The 20523-nt window shown below is 42.4% G+C and overlaps 1 protein-coding gene across 4 annotated transcripts in view; it reads left to right on the top strand.

Moving 5' to 3' along the window:
• Window positions 1-2378: 2378 nt before the first annotated feature.
• LOC140191292 (ultra-long-chain fatty acid omega-hydroxylase-like) overlaps window positions 2379-20523 on the top strand; it is a 63841-nt gene continuing 45696 nt past the window's right edge. Inside the window, exon 1 of one of the 4 annotated variants that reach the window (XM_072248566.1) lies at window positions 2379-2654. The gene's annotated coding sequence lies outside the window, so the exon portion shown is untranslated. Of the gene's footprint in view, window positions 2655-10373; window positions 10491-20523 lie in introns of those variants that run through there. The other 3 variants (XM_072248564.1, XM_072248565.1, XM_072248567.1) reach the window with 3 other exon arrangements.

Here is a 20523-nt window from a genome sequence, read left to right as displayed (position 1 = left end):
TCCCTGCCATGCCCGACCACAGTCCAACTCTGAGTCGTCCGAAAACTTCGAGCCTCCGATCAGCCCTCCGACACTGAGTACCGAGCACCATCTCTATCCAAACGATTCGACCTCAATCTCAGTCGCCAGCAGCAGGCAAAGCCGAGGATTTTGGGGCCTTCCCTCCGGAAGATTCTCAATCGCCCAGTAACAGCAGCAGCGAACCCGCGTTTCAGAAATTTCTCCAGATGCTCTTCTGTGCTTTCATGTCTGTCTCCATTAAATCAGAATTGTCCACGGCCCCTATTTAACGGATACGATATCATTTTCACCAGAGGGCGCAGCGCGCGCGGGGTGCGCTGCTATCTCCTCCTCCTGCCCTCTTGTGAGTAGGCATTCTTGTGAGTTAAATGTAAAAATAAGTGAACTGCATATGTCATGATGCTCACATGCGATATGTGAATACTTGCTTAAAGTAAACATGAAGTTAGACTCAGATTTTGGATTCCCATGTCTTCCTTTGAATTAGTTTAATGTTTTTAACTTACAAAACCTAACAACATGCCAGATTCTGATTCTGATTTTGAACTGATGAACCAGTCCTGTTATTTTCCAAAACTAATTTGAAACTGATTATAGTTCTAAAGTGCTCTCTCACTGACACTTCAACCACTTATCGAGTCTCATTTCCCAACAGGAGGTCGAGTTTTGCTCTCTCTTTAATAAGTACATGTATATTACTTGACAAAACCTTTAACAAATCTAAATATAAACAGGGGAATCAGAATTTTACCAGTAGAGTGGAGTGTGAATGGCTGGTATGCAAGGCAGTGTATTAAATAACTGATGAGGAATATGCTCCTTTAGCTTTAGTGCTGAGAGAAAAAAATACAGCATTATCTTCATGTAAATTGCCCTCTGGAAAAGAGAGACAAAAGTTTACGGTCAATTCAAAAATACTCTTATTCAGAAACCAGAAAAGGGAAGCTATAAATGCTGAAAAGGGAAACGAGAAATACAAGGGGAGTGTGTCAGATCAGGGAATTAATATCAAAGAGACTGGGAATGGCTAGCATTTAAAGAGATGATACATAACCTCCAACAAATGTACATTCTTTTAAGGTGGGGGCTCCCAACCCAGGATCCACAGACCCTGTTTAATGTCTATGGCATAACAAAAGGTTGTGAACCATTGCTTTAAGGTGAAAAAACAACACAATTGAGGTACATAAACACAAAATACTCTGCAGACGCTGGGGTCAAAGCAACACCCACAACACGCTGGAGGAACTCAGCAGGTCGGGCAGCATCCGTGGAAACGATCAGTCAACGTTTCGGGCCGGAACCTTTCGTCAGGACTGAAGAGGGAGGGGGCAGAGGCCCTATAAAGAAGGTGGGGGGAGGGTGGGAAGGAGAAAGCTGGTAGGTGCCAGGTGAAAAACCAGTAAGGGGAAAGATAAAGGGTTGGGGGAGGGGAAGCAGGGAGGGGATAGGCAGGAAGGGTGAAGAAGGAATAGGGGAAAGCACAATGGGTGGTAGAAGGAGGTGGAACCATGAGGGGCGTAGTAGGCAGCTGGGGAAGGGGGCAGAGTGAAACTGGGATGGGGGAAGGGAGGGAGGGAATTACTGGAAGTTGGAGAATTCAATGTTCATGCCAAGGAGCTGGAGACTACCTAGACGGTATATGAAGTATTGCTCCTCCAACCTGAGTTTAGCCTCATCATGGCAGTAGAGGAGGCCATGTATGGACATATCTGAATGGGAGCGGGAAGCAGAGTTGAAGTGGGTGGCTACCGGGAGATCCTGTCTGTTGTGGCGGACGGAGCGGAGGTGCTCGACGAAGCGGTCCCCCAATCTGCGTCGGGTTTCACCGATGTAGAGGATGCAATAGATGACCCCAACAGACACACAAGTGAAGTGTTGCCTCACCTGGAAGGACTGTTTGGGGCCCTGAATGGTGGCAAGAGAGGAGGTGTAGGGACAGGTGTAGCACTTACGCTTACAGGGTTAAGTGGCGGGTGGGAGATCCGTGGGGAGGGACGTGTGGACCAGGGGGTCGCGGAGGGAATGATCTCTGAGGAAAGCGGAGAGAGGAGGAGAAGGGAGACGGAGATACTTTTATCACGGACAACAAATAAGTGGTAAAGGAGTTGAACGACACAGTCCCAGAATATGGAGTCAGACATTTTGACATGGTTTGCGGAGCCGAAGGAGAACTCGGACACTGAACTCATGACTAAATTTCCCACATTTTTGGACATTGAAGAAGCTTTGGGTTTAGTGCAAAGAGGTAGGTTAGCAAACGGGGGGGGGGGGTAATGTTCCTTGATCGCCGACTCCGGAACACCCTCCCGACGTCCCTTTGGTCGAGCTGACTGTCAATCACAAGGCTGGCCAATGGATGCGGAGGGCAAGGTAAATGATTGGCCATTGAAGGGCAGTGGCGCTTCACCTGCCTGTCCAGGTGAATCGTCGACAGTTTGTCGACATCCGACCGGCGGAGGACTGACCTGCTTCTCTCGACTGCCCGTGGGACCACTGCACCGCGCTCTCTGCGTGAGAGGCAACGGGCTGCTGGATCAACGCAGCGCCGAGGGGCCGGGCCTGAGACTCAGTGACCGTCACGGAGCAGACATCCGACGAATCGTTTTGACCTGCCGCACACCCTGGGGAAGGTAGTATAATATTTTACAAAATGATTGGAAGTTCGGTCAGAAATCGGCTCTTCATTTTAAGTAGCGTTTGACAGTTCACTATGCGTCGCCAGCAAGCTGTAACCAAAGGGCTAATGGAAAAAGTAAATAACGTGTTGCTGGTAAGGGGTTGTGTGTTAAATGGAAATAATATTTCCAAAACAGGTCCAAAGTGAATGAGCTCAAATAAATTAACATTGGAAGTTCTTTTTAACAAGTTTTGGTGTAGCTAATTGGATTGAATCTCCTTCGATCCCCAGGACCCTATGACCTGTAACAAAAACTTCAGAAAAGGCATCCCTAAAATTCCATGAATTTTAGAATTGCGCCCACAGGTTAGAAAGGGGTAAATGTAACCCTTGCGTTCAAAGTAGTAAGGAGGGAAAAAAAGCTCTGAGGAATATAGGCAAATGAACCCTAATCAAAGGCAAAGTTTTGGAACCTAGTTTTGAAGAAATAGTAGCAGGACAGTTAGAAACTGACTTCAGAACGGAACAGAGTCGGCGTGGGTTAATGAAAGCTAATTTGTTTATTTTCAGGTTGATATAAAGGTGAGGCGTATTTTCATGAGGCATTTGATGTGAGATTATTAAACAAATTGGGACAGAATCTGAATGAGGTCTATTGTCACTGGCATACAGTGGGTTGCGAAATTTGTTGTTTTGTGGCAACAGCACAGGGCAAGGCATACAAATGACTTAAGTTACAATGAATAAAAAGGAATAACAAAGATAGTGTCCATGGGTTCACAGACATTTTGAAAATCTGACGGCAAAGAGGAAGAAGCTGTTCCTAAAACAGAGTGAGTCATCAGGCTATTGGACCTTGCCACCCGATGGTAGTATCATGAAGAAGGCACAGTGAAGGTCTTTAATGATGGGTGTAATATACTGGTTTGGATTGTTAATCGACAAAAACTGAGTAAAAATAATTATATTACCTTTTGTTGGGCGGGTGGGATTAATGGGGTGCCTGAAGGATTGGTGCCAGGGCTCCATCTCTCACAATCTGGTCAGTGATTGGACGGGGGGGTTTGAATATAATCTATCCAAATGCACTGATGGCCCACAGCAATACGGCCGTGTGGTTGGACGGGTGGACGTAGGGCGTCTTCAGGGGATATAGTTCAAAGAAATGAAGTGGTGAAGCATTGGAATAAGACATGAAAATAGAGCAAGGCAGCATGGAAGTAGACGTCTTGTCCCAATTAGTCCATGCCCACCAAAGTGTCCATCTGGCTGGTCCCAATTTCAAGATTCATCTAACATAATTTCTCATGCACAAGGCCATGCTGCCTCCTCATCAGACTCTGGCAATCCAAATGCTGATAGGTCTTGACCCTCAAACACCTCTAGTAACGAATCCCCTTTAGTAACAGCACCACTGAGGCCTGTAGTTCTCTGGCTTGTCCTTGCTATCTTTCTTAAACAACGGAGCAATATTGGCCATGTTCCACTCTTTGGGAATTTCACCAATGTCTAAACAATGAACAAACATCTTCACAAGGACCTCCACAGTTTCTTCTCTAGCCTCCTACAAAGTCTGAGGATGTAGTCGGTCAGGCCCCGAGGATTTATTCATCTTAATATTCTGTATAGCCGCCAATACCCTGTTCATGTTAACATGCTTGTTCTCCAAAACAACTCCACTTGTTTCCCTTATCTATTAAGCAAGCACAATTTTCTCCTCAATAAACACCGAGGAGAAATACTTATTTAAAGTGGCACCCATCTCCCATTGTTCAAGACATAGGCAACCCTACCAATCTCCAAGGGCACCTGCTCTTTCCTGAGACACCATTTTACTCTTAATATAGCTGAGAGATCAACCACTTTCTTAAAATATCTTTCTTTGCTAGATTGGAGGTTGCTGGTTTTTAGATAGACCTGGATGTTCAGTTGCTGGTGTGCTCAAGCTCAGAGATTAAAAGATTTCTGCACTTTGAAGGATGTAGGTTTAGTGCAGAAAGTAGTGCCGATGAAATGATCAACAGCCATCTTGTTGAGCGATCGACTAGGTAAGCGGGCCAAATGGCCTACGTCAGCTTCTGTCGCTTTTATATTCCCATGCATCTGTGAGGGACTGTCAGTAATAATGACTCAGCAATGTGTTTCCAAGTCGGGGCCATGTGTGAGTTGATGGTGATAAATCAAAAGAGACCAGAGAATGGAGCCTTTAACACTGTCAGGTCCTTTTAACGTTGTTGTGTTATAGTCTATAACTGTGCCAAAGCGTGTATCTGAAAGGCCCTAAGGGCACCCCTTATACTGGTGCTGTCTGTCATAATGTTGGGAGACCAATGTGCTGCTCCTTTCCCGATAGCCTGATGCTCCAGTTGCAGTAATTCTGTTGGGGGCCCTCTCTCTCCTGGTCCTGTCTCCATATCCCTGTTGTGATCCATCTCTATACAGGTCTTGTCCTGGTTGCCTGTTTGCAACCACATGCGAACCTGCCCACTCCTTTGCGTTCCTGAGAATTAGTCGGTGGAATATTATTGTGGAGACTCTGCGAGCTCCCCTGTGAGTAGTCCAATGCATCCGCCTGAACCCTTGGGTTAAATATACACAGCTGTTAACAAGCATGCTTTGATCTGGAGCAGTTCTGGATCTGTGCTGCACCAGAGTAATTAGGACCATGATGGGTCCTTTCACCCTTCATGGCATTCAACAGCACTACAACCATTCACCTACACAAAAACCAGCCTCCCTGCAATGAATATGTGCTACCAGGCTCAGGAAAAGCTTTTATTGTTTTCGATGGACCCCGTATACGATAAGATATAGGAACAGAAGTAGGCCATTCAGCCCATCGAGTCTGCTCTGCTGTTCAGTCATGGGCTGATCCAATTCTTCCAGTCATCCCCACCCCCCTGCTTTCACCCCATACCCTTGCTAATCAAGAACCTATTTATCTCTGCCTTAAATACACCCGATGACTTGGCTACCACAGCTGCTCATGGCAACATATTCCACAGATTTACCACCCTCTGACTAAAGTAATTTCTCCGCATCTCTGTTCTAAAAGGATGTCCTTCAATCCTGAAGTCATGCCCTCTTGTCCTAGAATCCCCTACCATGGGAAATAATTTTGCCATTTCTTATCTGTTCAGGCCTTTTAACATTCAGAACGTTTCTATGAAATCCCCCCTCATTCTCCTGAACTCCAGGGAATACAGCACAAGAGCTGCCAGATGTTCCTCATACAGTAACCCTTTCATTCCTGGAATCATTCTCGTGAATTTGCTCTGAACTCTCTCCAATGTCAGTATATCTTTTCTGCGCACAATACTTCAAGTGTGGTCTCACGAATGCCTTATAGAGCCTCACCAAATCCCTGCTCTATTCTATACCTCTAGAAATGAATGCCAACATTATATTCACCTTCTTCACAACCAGCTCAACCTGGAGGTTAACCTTTAGAGTATCTTCACAGGGACTCCCAAGTCCCTTTGCATCTCTGCATTTTTAATTCTCCCCATCTAAATAATAGTCTGCCCATTTATTTCTTCCACCAAAGTGCATGACCATACACTTTCCAGCATTGTATTTCATTTGCCACTTCTACTTTATGTGAAAAAGATGGACTTGTGATTTCTCAATCTATCTAACTATGACCCTTGAACCTTATTGTCTGTTGCCCCACTGCACGTTCTCTGTACCTGTAACACCATATTCTGCATTATGTTGTTTCTTCTTGCTTTGTACTTCCTTGGCGTACTTGATGGAATGATCTGGACAGTATGTAAACAAAGCTTTTCACTGTATCCTAGTGACATCAATGTTGTCCTGTCCTTTTCCCATATCATTGAGACGACTGGATGTCAGATTTGAATGCAGTGATTGAACACCTACAGCCTTCTTTGGAAGGGCACTGAAGAATCCCCACCTTTTGAGTGGAGCATTTTTTCCACATCTCAGTCATAAATAGTCTCTTTTTTTTTTTTATTCCCACTGGTCCTGGACTCCTCAATCAGTAGAAACGTCTTCCCCACGCCTACCAGTGATATCCTTTAAGAATGTTCCATTTTTCGAACAGGAATACCTCTCAATGTTCTAAGCTTCGGCGAATACAGACCTTGTCCACTCAGTCTTCCCTCACAGAGTAATCCTCCTATTCCAGGAATCTATTGAATCCTTCCTGCTATCACCCATTGTGTAAAGGTGATCAAAACCAAACTCACAAGGCCATCTGTGGGCTCAGTGAAGCTGTGCATGGTTCGTAATTCCTGTCATCAAATTCACCCGCAATTAAAGCCAACTCAGTTTCCTACCCCTCAATAGTCCGAGTGATGTGTACGCAGAGGAAAGAGGGAAGTGGCTAACTGAGAAATGTTTCAACTTTAGAATTAACCCTCATGGCCCTGGATGTCTTGCACCAATGGATATCAGATTCACATTCAGAATCGGACTGTTTATTACAGACATATGTCATGAAATTTGTAGTTTTGCAGCAGCCATTCAGTGCAATACCTAATAATTACTACAGGCAATAAGACAAAATGGAAAAGTGAATAAGTGGTGTGAAATAGGTTGTCATTGATGGGGGGGAGCGGGTGTCATGGGCATAAGCTCCGACTACCTTTTAAATGCATCTCAAATAGCCTCTGACAACCAAGTCCAGCTCCTGATCTCGTGGCTTAGTTACTAAGCCTAGCAGAACTGTTTCTACTGAACGGAAGGAAAGGCCAGGGCGGGGTTACTGGCACATTAAAACCAATCACATCGGGCAGATGGGGCACATCATCCATGGTTGACAACTCATCTAGGAGAAGAAAAACTCTGATCTCAAATCTCCATTGCCTTGTGGCTGTCCTCTTGGGGAAGGTCTCTGGGGTAAGGTCTGAGGTACAAATCTGGAGCTGGAGCCTAAGTTGAGTTCAAAGCTGACTGGTAACTATGGCTGGCGCCAAACTGTATTAGTCACTGCCGTCCTCTGGATTCATCAGCTGTGTGGAGAGGGGGAGCCTGCTACATGGGCATCAGCTTGCTCACTATACTGCCATGGTTTGCGTACTGATTATGTGGGCTTCCATGGTTGATCCTGGCTAATGGAGGGCCCAAGTATTGCGACAGGGATTCGAAATGGTGAGGTAGTGTTCGTGGGTTCATTCCAGTGATGTCTCTCACGGTGGAGATGCCTACATATGTGTAACGGGAGGTTTAGGAATGACTGGCTTTTCAATTCCCTGCTGCATCATAGCAATTCACAATCCAAGAGAGATCATTCTGCCAGTCAACAGCCATGCTAATCAAAACAGAGCTGTTAGGAACAATTGGCTCAGTCACTGTGTAGAATCGAGTCGGTATATCAAAAGTTAAGAGGAAAGGCAGGAGAATGGGGTTGGGAGGGAAAATAAATTAGCCATGATGGAACGGCAGAGCAAATTCAAAGGTCTGAATGATCTAATTCTGCTCCTATGTCTTAAGGTCTTAAGTATTCCTCTAGGGTGTTCTTGTGACAGCGTACTCGTAAATCATAAGGCAAGAGATTCGACTAAAAGCATTACTTATAACATCTTTCCTGAAGCAAATTGTCATGAAGTGTTAATAGGTGAACAACCAAAATCTTTCCCCCGGGGTGGTTGTTGTTGTTGAGTGCCACCCCCTCACGGTGACCCTGTGGATAATGTAGTTGTCCACAGGGTTTTCGTGGCAAGATATGGAAATTGATCGCTGAGCTTTTATTCTGCGCAGATACTGCTGCTGCCCGGGTTGGGACCCGGCTGGATTTGAAATCAGGACCATCTGCCTTGAAGTCCGGTGCTGATGTCACTACACCATTGGCTGGCCAGGTCCCTAGGGTAGGGGAATCCAAAATTGGAGGGCATAGGTTTAAAGTTAATTGGGGAAAGATTTAAAGAGGACCTTGGTGGGGAGACAACCTTTTCAGTTAGAAGGCAGTGAGTATATAAAACTGATTGCTAGAAGAAGTGGTAGAAGGCTGGTACTTCTTCTTCTGTTTCTGGCTGTTTAGACGCATCTAGGCGTATTACAGCCCTCCGCAGGATGTATAATTAATTATAGAACTTCAAGGAACTCAAATTCTCGAATACAACCTAGTCTCACGTATAAACAATGATAGACTCTTCAATCAGATGTTGGTTCTCTTGATGGCCAAACGAAGATTTAATAGAAAACCAAAATAAATTTAAGCCAGATAGCCTCTTGAACAGCATGCTTCTTTCAATTTTGTGTCGATTACAGCTCAGCAAAACACGCTGGACTGTCTCTGGACTACCACAGTCACATAATCCAGTAGCATGTTTTCCTATTATCTTTAAATAATAGTTTAGCCCACAATGCCCCAACTTAAGTCTTATAAATTTCACCATATCTCTACGACTTAAAAGGTAACAGTCTGAGACCTTTTTAACTAGTGGGTGACTAGAAAAATAATGCCTGCCCCTTAATTCATTTTTCCAATCCTCCTGCCACTTCTTCTCTATACCTTTTTTAATCCTACTTCTCAATTCTGCTCTGCCTAGGGGAACTCTAATTTCTACTTGCCTGCTCTGTAAGGGAGACTTTGCAATGCCATCCACAATTTCATTTCCCTCCACCCCAGCATGCCCAGGTATCCATGAAAATCTAACTGCACAACCCATCTTCTCTACTCTAAACAACAGTAAGAGAATCTCAATAACTATGTCAGGACGAGCTTTTGATTTACTCCCTTTTATAGACTCTAAGGCAGCAGCAGAATTTGAACAGATGATAACCCTACGTGGTCGAGAGTCTTCTATCCACCATAAGGCCCAGAGGATTGCTAATAATTCTGTTGCAAAGACAGAAACACCATCTGAAACCCGGTGACCAATCTTAACTCCAAGTTGAGACACATACATCCCAAATCCTGCCCTACTGCTCTCTGGGTCCACTGAGCCATCAGTAAAAATCTTCAGATAAGATCCCCATTTATTATTTAAATAGTCATTTGTGGTCAACGCTGATGAAATTGCACTGCTTCCTTGAAGCCAAGAAAGGAGGAATAGGTCTACTTCTGGTTCTGGAAAGAGCCAAAAAGGGACGGGTGGCAAGCAAATTTGGTCAACTATGTCTTCCTCAGTCAGTTTCAATTTCATAGCCCAGTTATTAACCAAATCTAAAAATGAGGATCTTTTAATTTTACTTTGGTGCTCCAACTTCCCCTGCAAAGGACACTTTGATGGACAGCTGTCCATTTAGTTTTACCCAATACTGCAGGCCCAACTGAATTCGTCTTAGATGCAGAGGCATTTCTCCCATCTCCACACATAACGCTGGGACTGATGTTGTTCTAAAAGCTCCACAACAGAGTCTAAGTGCTTTGGAGGCTGGTACATTTATATTTCAAGGGCATTTGGACAAGTACATTGATGCGAAAGGTATGGGCCAAACACAGGTAAATAGAATTATCTTAGATGGTTATCATGGACAAGTTGGGCTGAAGAGTCTGTTTTAATGCGACAACTAAGGAGAGGATATCGTAACAGTATGCAAAAAGGATTCCAAAGTTCTTGGAGTCATGCACGCAACCATAGCATTTGCTCATTGTAGAGGTGTTCTTGCTCAGATTTCATCATCCTGCTTGTGATTTTGAAGGACTCAGAAGCAGTGTTGCAATTACTGTTAAGTAATGTACGACAAATGAGGAACTGACTGACAGTTCTCCCTAGCTGCTCTGGGAGGGCAATTGCTGCATGAGTATCTGCACACTTCCATACCTCGACTGAGAGAGGCTTTGCTGGGCTGCAGTTAGTGTGCAGGTTGACTTCTGTTGTAACTGTAAGGCGCTGAAGCTCTGCAACCCATCTTGTGACAGTGCTCCCACAGCCCAAAGGTAAGGCATTCCAGATTCTGACCCAGTGACGGTGAAGGATTGTTCATTTAGATAAGAGCCTGGGTGGTGTGTGATCTGGAGGGGAATTTGCAGGTGGCGGTGTTCCCATCTGGCTCTGCCCTCGTCCTTAGTGGTAGAGGCAGAGGGTTTGGGATTTGCTGTTGGAGTAGCCTGTGAGTAACTCCAGAGTATTTTGTGCACTCCCTTCGACCTACGGGTTCCACATACTGTGGAGGTGTAGCTGTGAGTTCAGGGTGTGGAGGGCGGGGGGTGCGGGGGTGTGGTGTGGGCAGGGGGAGCAGGTAACTGGACCAGGCCATAAATGCTGTGACTACAAAACTAAATATCTCCTTCTGTGTACAGTCTAGAATGTGAAGAGTGTTTAAGCAGAGCGGTGTACAGTGGACTGTGAGGGGAGAGTGGTGTGTAAATGGAGCTGTGTACAGTGGGGTGTGAAGTGAACATGTGAATGGTGCAACATAGAGTGCAGTATGAAGGGAGTGTGCAAACAGTGGTGCAGAGTGCAATATGAAGGAAGTGCAACAATATCTCCACCACAATCTCCAACAGCACAGGTGCCCCACAAGGCTGTGTGCTTAGCTCCCTGCTGTACACGCTTTAGACTCGTGACTGTGGTTAAGCACAGCTCTAATGCCATATTCAAGTCTGCTGATGACACCATTGTCATTGGCCAAACCAAAGGTGGTGACGAATCAACATACAGGAGGCAGATTGAAAATCTGGCTGAGTGGTGCCACAACACCCTCTTGGTCTATGTCAGCAAGGCTAAGGAGCTGATTATTGACATCAGGAGAGGGAAACCAGAGGTCCTTGAGTGGTGGATCAGAGGTGGAGAGGGTCAGCAACTTGACATTCCTCAGTGTCATTATTTAGGAGGACCTGCCCTGGACCCAGCACATTAGATTAGATTATGAAGACACTCAGTCCTCGTTTATTGTCATTTAGAAATGTATGCATTAAAAAACGACGCAATGTTCCTCCAGTATGATATCACAAGACAGACCAAGACTAAAACTGGCAAAAACCACATAATTATAACATATAGTTACAACAGTGCAAAGCAATACCGTAATTTGATAAGAGCAGACCATGGGCACGGTAAAAAAAAAGTCTCAAAGTCCTGATAGCCCCATCATCTCACGCAGACGGTGGAAGGGAGAAACTCTCTCCCTTCCAGCTTCCAGCGCCACAAACTTACCGATGCAGCATCCTGGAAGCACCCGACTACAGTCCGACTCTGAGTCCATCCGAAAGCTTCGAGCCTCCGACACTGAGCACCATCCCTGGTGAGCGCTTCGACCCCGTCCCGGCCACTGAGCAACAAGCAAAGCCGAAGATTTGGGGCCTTCCCCTCTGGAGATTTCTGATGTAAGTGCAATTATGAAAAAAATACAGCAGCACCTCCATTTCTTCAGGAGTTTGCGACATTTAAACCTTTTTGACAAACCTCCATTGATGTTGAGTAGAGAGTATATTGACTGGCTGCATCGCAGCCTGGTATGGAAACACCAATGCCCTTGAATAGAAAACCCTACAATATGTAGAGGGTATGGCCCAGTCCATTGTGGGTAAAGCCCTCCCCACCATTGAGCACATCTACAGGAAATGCTGTTGCAGGAAAGCAGCATCCATCATCAGAGACTCCCACCACCTAGGACATGCTCTCTTCTAGCTGCTGCCATCAGGAAGAAAGTACAGGAGCCTCAGGACTCATACCACTGGGTTCAGGAGCAGTTATTGCATCTCAACCATCAGGCTCTTGAACCAAAGGGATAACATCACTCATCTTCACTTGTCCCATCACTGAATTTCACTTGTCCCATCACTGAATTTCACTTGAACCAAAGGGATAACATCACTCATCTTCACTTGTCCCATAACTTATAGAATTGCTTTCTGGAACTCTTTATGTTGTGTTCTTGATATTTATTTATTACTTCTTTCTTTTTGTATCTGCACAGTTTGTTGTCTTTTGCACACTGGTTGAATGCCCAAATTGGTGTGGTCTTTCATTGATTCTGTTATGGTTATTATCTTACGGATTTATTGAGTATGCCCGCAAAACAATGAATCCCATGGTTTATTATTAAAGTACATATATATCACTTCTGTTTACATGCTGTAGATGCTAGTGATGAAGCTGCAGGAGCAGTGTTATTTCAAAGAGATGAGGGTGATGAAGTTGATCGTCCTGTAGCTTATTTTTCTAAAAAATGTAATGCCCATCAAAGAAATTATTCAACAATAGAAAAGGAATTATCTCTAGTTTAGACTTTATAATATTTTGAAGTGTATATTAGTACTACTCATAAACCACTCACAGTTTATACTGATCATAATCTGTTAGTGTTTTTGAGTAAAATGAAAAACAAAAATAGATTATTAAATTGGAGTTTAATGTTGCAAGAGTATAATATTTTGATCATTCATATTAAAGGTAAAGATAATGTCCGATTGTCTATCTAGATGTTAAATGTACAATGTAAATTTTTTTGGAGTGGTATTTTAACGTTTGTAACCCTCCTACTGTATATTAATTCTTAAAGTGCTGAAAGATAATACTGTGTATATTGTGTATGTTGTGAATTTTATACCTTTGTATTTGTTTTTAAATAGTTAATTGTTAAAATTTTGTTCTTAAAAGACCAAAATTTTTTTTGGAGGAAGGTGTTACATACCTTTTTTTGTTGGAGGTCACCTGATGTAATTTTCCCACCGATGTGAGGTCACATGATGACCTGTTCTCAACAGGTATATAAAAGGGAGACCCCAGTGACGCAGTTTTTGGTTTTCCAGCTAGAACGTTAGCCAGAGACTCTGCTCTGTTGCGTGTTTTTTTATGACGCAGTTTCATTTTTAAAATGGAGTTTTACGTTCTCTTGTACGGTACAATAGTGCTGGACTGGCAGTTTACCAATTTCTGCCAGATTTGTTGATTTACCTTTTCAGTAGTATTGGAGAGTGAAGACTTTATCAAAGTACAGGCCCTGAAGGATTACGAGAAGTTGGTATAGTTCGGCAGTTTAATAAAGGATCGACCTTGAGTCTTCATTGAAGAAGTAACAACCTGCATTAAGGATAACTCCTGCCAAAAGATCAAGGTAGTTCATGCAGGATTTGCTCGCCAGAAGAAAGGTCAGTTGCTTTTAAGCCGTTTATTTCCTTCGTCGTGAATCCTTTGGACAGAACCAGCAGGAAAGTCGCGTCTATGAAGAAATCCTTCTCCCGAGAAGTCTCTCCTAATTGACTGTATAAATCTCTTGGACTTTCAAATTTACCATTTTAAGAACTGTGTTTGACTTTACCGCTTTAAGAACTGTTTTCACATTTATCACTTTAAGAACTAGCACTGAGTGACAGTTTGTGGAATGGCCACATAGCAGTTAATTTCTGGTTAAGGTTTTCGTTTTTTTTTATTATTTATCAGTGTTTAATAAATGTTTGGTTGTTTTTATATAACCTGACTCAATTGATATTCATTGTTGCCGGTTACTTAACAGTAGCCAATGAACATGAGCTGTTTACAGTTTTCGGTTCACAACCCTTAAACTTTCCCCATTGCACACTGCTCCATATAAACAGCCCATTCACACTCCCTTCTGCACACTACTCTCTTATAATCATATCATCTAGTCATGAAGCACAGAGTCCCTTCAGCCCACTGAACCCATTCTAGCTATCAACCAGCAGCTACACAAATTCAACATGAACCCCACTTTATTCTTCCCACATCCCTACCAACTCCCTTGGACCCTAACCTTCACCAACACAACAGGGGCCATTTATAGTCAGCAATTAACCTGCCTTCCTGCACGCTTTGAGATTTGGCAGGAAGCCAGAACACAATGAGACATTGACAAGATACAGAGCAGGGCTGAGAAGAGGCAGATGGAGTTCGATCTGCAAAAGTGTGAAGTGATACACTTTGGAGAGAGATACAGCGGGATTAGCTTTAAAGAGGCTGCAGAGGAGATTTACCAGGATGCTGCCTGAATCAGAGAACATATCTTATGAGGAAATGTTGAGCAAGCCATGGCTTTTCTCTTTGGAGGTAAGGGCCCTGAACAGCACCTCCAAGGGAGACAATGCTTCACCTGTGAATCTGTTGGGGTCATCTATTGTGTCCAGTGCTCCTGATGCAGCCTCCTCTACATTGGTCTTAAATCGGGGAACTGCTTTGTCGAGCATCTCCGCAACACCCACCACAAGTGGGATTTCCCATTTAAATTCCAATTCCTATTCCCATTCCGACATGTTGATCCATGGCTTCTTGAGTCAAGATGATGCCACCCTCAGGGTGGAGGAGCAACACCTTATATTCTGTCTAATGGCTTGAATATCGATTTTTCCATCCAGTAAACAAATTTTCCCCCCAACTCCTTCCTCTATTCCCCACTTCTTCTCATCTGCCTATTGCTCTCTCCGAAGGTCCTCTCCTCCTATTGTCCACTCTCCTCTCCTATCAGATTCCTTCTTCTCCAGCCCTTGACCTTTCCCAACCACCTGGCTTCACCCATCACCTTTCAGCTAGTGTCTTTCTCCCTCCCCCCACCTTTTTATTCTGGCATCTTCCCCTGTCCTTCTCAGTCCTGAAGATGGGCCTCAGCCCAAAATTTTGACGATGTAACCCACTACACACTGTTCCAATTACGCACTTTGTGTGAACATAAGTGGCAGCATCTAAGCAGTTAAGTTAAAATATTCCCATCCTCATCTGGGATGCAATCTATTCCATGTGGTAGCCAACAACAGCAGAATACCTATTTGTTTAAAAACTAAAGTTAGATCAGTTCAAGCCCTACAATACCAGAATGGAAACACTAAAAATAACAATAACCAGCACCAACTTAATTCAAATATTCCCAACCTCATTCATGGTGCAGTCTATTTCCTCAGTGCCCAATGGTCCCAAAACACCTCCACAGTGCCCATAGACACAGTGCTCTTTTTCCAGCACAAAAACAGCGCTGGCAGATTAACTGGAAGTCAACTCATGCAGAGCCCTCAGCTACCCACCTCCGCTTCTTTAATACATTGTGCTGTGCTCATTCCCTCCACGCACCGCACCATACACCACTGTTTACAAAGTTCAAAGTACATATATGTCACTGTATGTACGGCGGGCTGCGTGAAGAAATAATGAAAATGTTTTTTCAAAGTCAGGAGATTTGAGCACAGGTTGACTACATATTATAGTTTTAAATTTATCAAATGCTCCTTGACAAGGCTCTGTCCAAACAAACTTTTTGTTTTTCTTCAAGAGATTAGTTAACAGAAGAGCAATGTTCACAAAATTCTTACAAATTTTTCTATAATATCCTACCATACGCAAGAATCTTCTGAGAGTTTTCTTAGCAGTTGGAGTGGGCACTTCTAAAATTGCCTGAACTTTTGCTTGAACAGAAGCTAATTTTCCTTGATCCATAACATAACCCAGGTAAGTCACTGTGACATGACCAAATTCACTTTTAGCTAAGTTAATAGTTAAGTTAGCTTTTGAAAGTCTCTCAAATAGTTTCTCCACCGCAGTAATATGTGCTTTCCACGTATTATTTTCTGTAACTAAATCATCAATATAGGCATCTGTATCTCTTAATCCATGAATCAATCTATTAATCATCCTTTGAAAAGTACCTGGTGCATTCTTCATCCCAAATGAAGGAGCGCGCCGCGCGTGCACAGCCCTCCGGTGAAAAATGATATCGTATCTGTTAAATAGGGGCCATGGACAATTCTGATTTGATGGAGATGGACGTGAAAGCACAGAGGAACATCTGGAGAAATTTCTGAAACGCTCATTCGCTGCTGTCGTTACTGCGCGATTGGGAATCTTCCAGAGGGAAGGCCTCAAAATCCCTGGCTTTGCCTGCTTTTGGCAACCGAGATTGAGGTCTAATCATTCAGACAGAGATGGCGCTCATTACTCGGTGTCGGAGAGCTGAATCAGAGGTCGAAATTTTCGGTTGACTCAGAGTCGGACTGTGGTTGGCATGGCAGGGAGAGTTTTTCTTCCTTCTCCCATCTGCGTGAGATGTGGGACATTTGAGAGACTTTGAACTTTTTACTGTGCTCATGGACTTCTTCATCAAGTTATGGTATTGTTGCACTGTTGTAACTATGTTATAATTATTTGGTTTTGTTAGTTTATTCAGTCTTGGTCTGTCCTGTGTTTTGTGATATCACACCAGAGGAAATATAGTATCATTTCTTAATGCATGCATTACTAAATGACAATAAAAGAGGACTGCGTGTCTTCATAATCTAAAATGGAAGAACATTACATTCATATAACCCAGATGAAGTTACAAATGCAGAAATCTCTCTACCTCTATCCGTCAATGGAACACACCAATAACCTTTTAACAAATCAGTCTTTGTAAGGAATTTGGCTTGTCCAACTTTATCCACACAATCATCTACCCCAGGGATTGGAAGTGCATCAGTTTTTGCCACAGCATTCACCTTCCTATAATCTGTACAAAACCTAATACTATTGTCTGGTTTAGGCACCATATCACAAGGTGAACTCCAATTCGAATTAGAAGGTCTAATAATATTATTCTCTAACATAAACTTAATTTCTTGTTCAGCAAGTTCACATTTTTCCCTGTTCATGCGATACGGATGTTGTTTTATGGGTTTTGCAACATCTCCAACATCTACATCATGTGAAGCTACGGTGGTTCTTCTAGGAATGTCTGGAAATAAATTCCTATATTTAAAAATTAACTGTTTCATCTGCTCTCTCTGCTCTGGCTGTAAATGAGCTAATTTCTCATCAATATTTTTTTGAATTTGGTAACCTGGCTGAAATAATGTTGGGTTTAAAATGAGTTTCAGATGAAGCATCCATTAAGTTTTTATAAAGATTAGACTCATTATAGACCACAACAGTCATAGTAGCAGCTTCTTTCTCATAATATGATTTTATCATATTTATATGACACAGTTGTGTTGGCTTTCTTCGATCTGGGGTTTTTATCACGTAATCCACATCATTTACTTTAGATTTAATCTCATAAGGACCATGAAATTTAGCTTGTAACGGGTTCGTTTGCACCGGGAAAAGAACCAACACCTTATCTCCAGGCTTAAATGACCTCATTCTAGCTTCCTTATCATACCAAGTCTTCATCTTCTCTTGAGCCAATTTTAAATTTTCCTTGGCCAAGCTACAAGGTTTATATAATCTTTCTTTAAATTTCAAAATATAATCCAGCAAATTAGTGTGTACCTCTTTATTAATCCACTGTTCTTTCAGCAAGGCCAAAGGTACTCGAACTCTATGCCCAAACACGTTCAAAAGGACTAAAACCTAATGATTCCTGTATTGTGTCCCTTACTGCAAAAAGTAGTAAATGTATGCCTTCATCCCAGTCCTTTTCATTTTCCACACAATATGTCCCAATCATAGTTTATAGGGTAGAATGGCATCTCTCCAAGGCTCCTTGTGATTCTGGTTGATAGGCTGAGGAAATAGTCTGTTTTGCTCCCAGTTTATAAACTATCTGCTGAAACAATCCAGACATAAAATTACTACCTTGATCCGATTGTATTTCCCTAGGCAACCTAAAATAAGTAAAGAATTTTATAAGAGCCTTTGTCCCAGTTTTGGCTGTTATATTCCTAAGAGGTACTGCCTCTGGAAACCTAGATGCTGTGCACATAATAGTCAGCAAATATTGATGTCCAGTTTTAGTTTTTGACAATGGGCCTACACAATCTATACTGATTTTGGAAAACGGCTCACCGAATGCTGGAATCGGTTGCAGTGGGGCCACTGGAGTAACTTGATTAGGTTTACCCACAATTTGACATGTATGACATGTTCTGCAAAATGTCACTACATCTTTCCTTAAACTAGGGCCAGTAAAAAATATTTAAAAACCTTGTTCATAGTTTTCTTTACACCTAGATAACCACCCAAAGGTATACTATGAGCCATAGTTAAAATCTCATTTCGATAAACTTTAGGAACTACTACCTGGTGATTAAATTCCCATTCCTCACTAGCAGGAATTATAGGCGATCTCCACTTTCTCATTAATATTCCCTTTTCAAAATAATATCCTACTGCCACCTTCTTAACTTCACTATCTGGAAGAGCTTGTTCCTTTAATTTAACTATCTCAGGATCTCTATCCTGCTCTGCTATCATCTCCTTCCGAGATAAAGACAAATCTTCATGGTCAGACTTACTACCAAAATCCTGATCAAATAATGTAGGTAAGAAAGTTTCTGACACATCCTCAAAATTCGCATCCCAAGTTGAACAGACATGGGTAACAACCTCATCCTGTACAACAGACTTTTTAGCCATAGCTCAGGTTACAACACAGGAAGAATCTGTGTTAGAATCCATCTGTGGTTCCTCAGAATTAGGATTTATTGTCAAGTGCACTTTAGGAAAAACTTGTCCACCTGCTAAGTCATTCCCTAACAAAAGAGAAACATCGTTCACAGGTAAACTGGATTGTAGTCATACTTTAACAACCCCTGCAACTAATTCTGACCTTAAATTTACTCTACGTAAATGTACTGGCATAAGGGCACGCCCAACTCCTCTTTACCTCATCAATGTCAGACTCATCACTAAATTTTAGCACACTGTCTAATATAGTGATTGAGAAGCTCCAGTATCTCTAAGTATTTTCATTGGTACAGGATTGGATCCCTCTTTCAAGGATACAAATCCTTCGGTTATAAAATGTTCATATCCCCTTTTAACTTGGTCAGACTCTAACAAAACTTCATTAGTATTTATCAAACTTTATGAATTTACAGGTGTTTCAATATGCTGCACACAAGCATCTGGGGCTGCTTCCTTCTCTTTCTTTTTCAATCGAAAACAGTGAGCTATTACATGTCCAGGTTTCTTACAATAATTACAAATAACACCAAAATGTCTTTCCTTCACATGACTCCCTTCATCCTTACCTTTCTCACTAACTTCAGATTTAATTTCTGGTTTACTTTGACTCTGTGCTATTTTTCCTTTCAAAAGTTCTACTCGGAGAAAATTTATTCTTATGAATTAAAGTATACTTATCAACTAATTTAGCAGTCTCCTGCAATGTAGCAGTGTCCCTTTCATTTAAGTATGTCCTCACTTCAACGGGAATGCTCCTTTTAAATTCCTCCAGTAAAATCAACTCTTTTAATTTATTATACTCCCCATTCACATTTTTGGAGGAAACCCATCAGAAACACACAGATTTCTCGTAGGCAGATACCACACAAGTTTTTTCCACAGATTTCTTCAAATTTCTGAATCTTTCTGTATACGCTTCCGGAACCAACTCATATGCCTTCACTATATGCTGTTTAACAATATCATAATCCATTGCTTGCTCAGCATTTAAACTGTGTAAACTTGTTGTGCCTTGCCTTTAATTACACTTTGTAACATCACTGACTATTGCTCTTTCGGCCACCCTAAACTCAGAGCAACAGTTTCAAAATGCTGGAAATATTTGTCTGCTTCAGCTTCATTAAATGGAGGAGCTAAAATAAGCTCATGACTAGCAATAAACTGTTTCTTAGAACCAGAAGACCGATCTTCGGACTTTAATTTCTCCATTTCTAGCTCAAATTTCCTCTGGTTTTCAGCTTCTCTTTCTTTAAATTCCCTTATTTTATGGGCCTCTCTAGCCTCAAATTCCTTCTGTTTATTTTCAGCTTCTCATTGACTTCTTTCCAAATCAGCTTCTAATTGCTTTAATTTTATTTGTTCAAGATGTAACTGCATTTCCAGATTACTCATTGGAAACCTATCTAATACTTCTTCATCAAACTTTTCATAACTTATATAATACTCAGCAATTTTTCTTTGAATTAAGGCCTTTATTGTATCCTTCGTAATTCCTTTAAGGTTCAACCTTTTAGCAATTTCTGATACCTCACGTTTTCTTGCTTTCGCTAATTCCTCCGGGTCAGGCAAAGCCATAAAGTCGTCAATATTCATTGCTGCCGAATACCACGCACACGCCAATCAAAATAAAAAAAAAATCGG

Source organism: Mobula birostris, chromosome 32, assembly GCF_030028105.1.
Source record: "Mobula birostris isolate sMobBir1 chromosome 32, sMobBir1.hap1, whole genome shotgun sequence".
Classification (NCBI taxonomy): Eukaryota; Metazoa; Chordata; class Chondrichthyes; order Myliobatiformes; family Myliobatidae; genus Mobula; species Mobula birostris.
The sequence above is the reverse complement of the archived record's forward strand: the minus strand, read 5'-3'. Positions and strand labels throughout refer to the sequence as shown.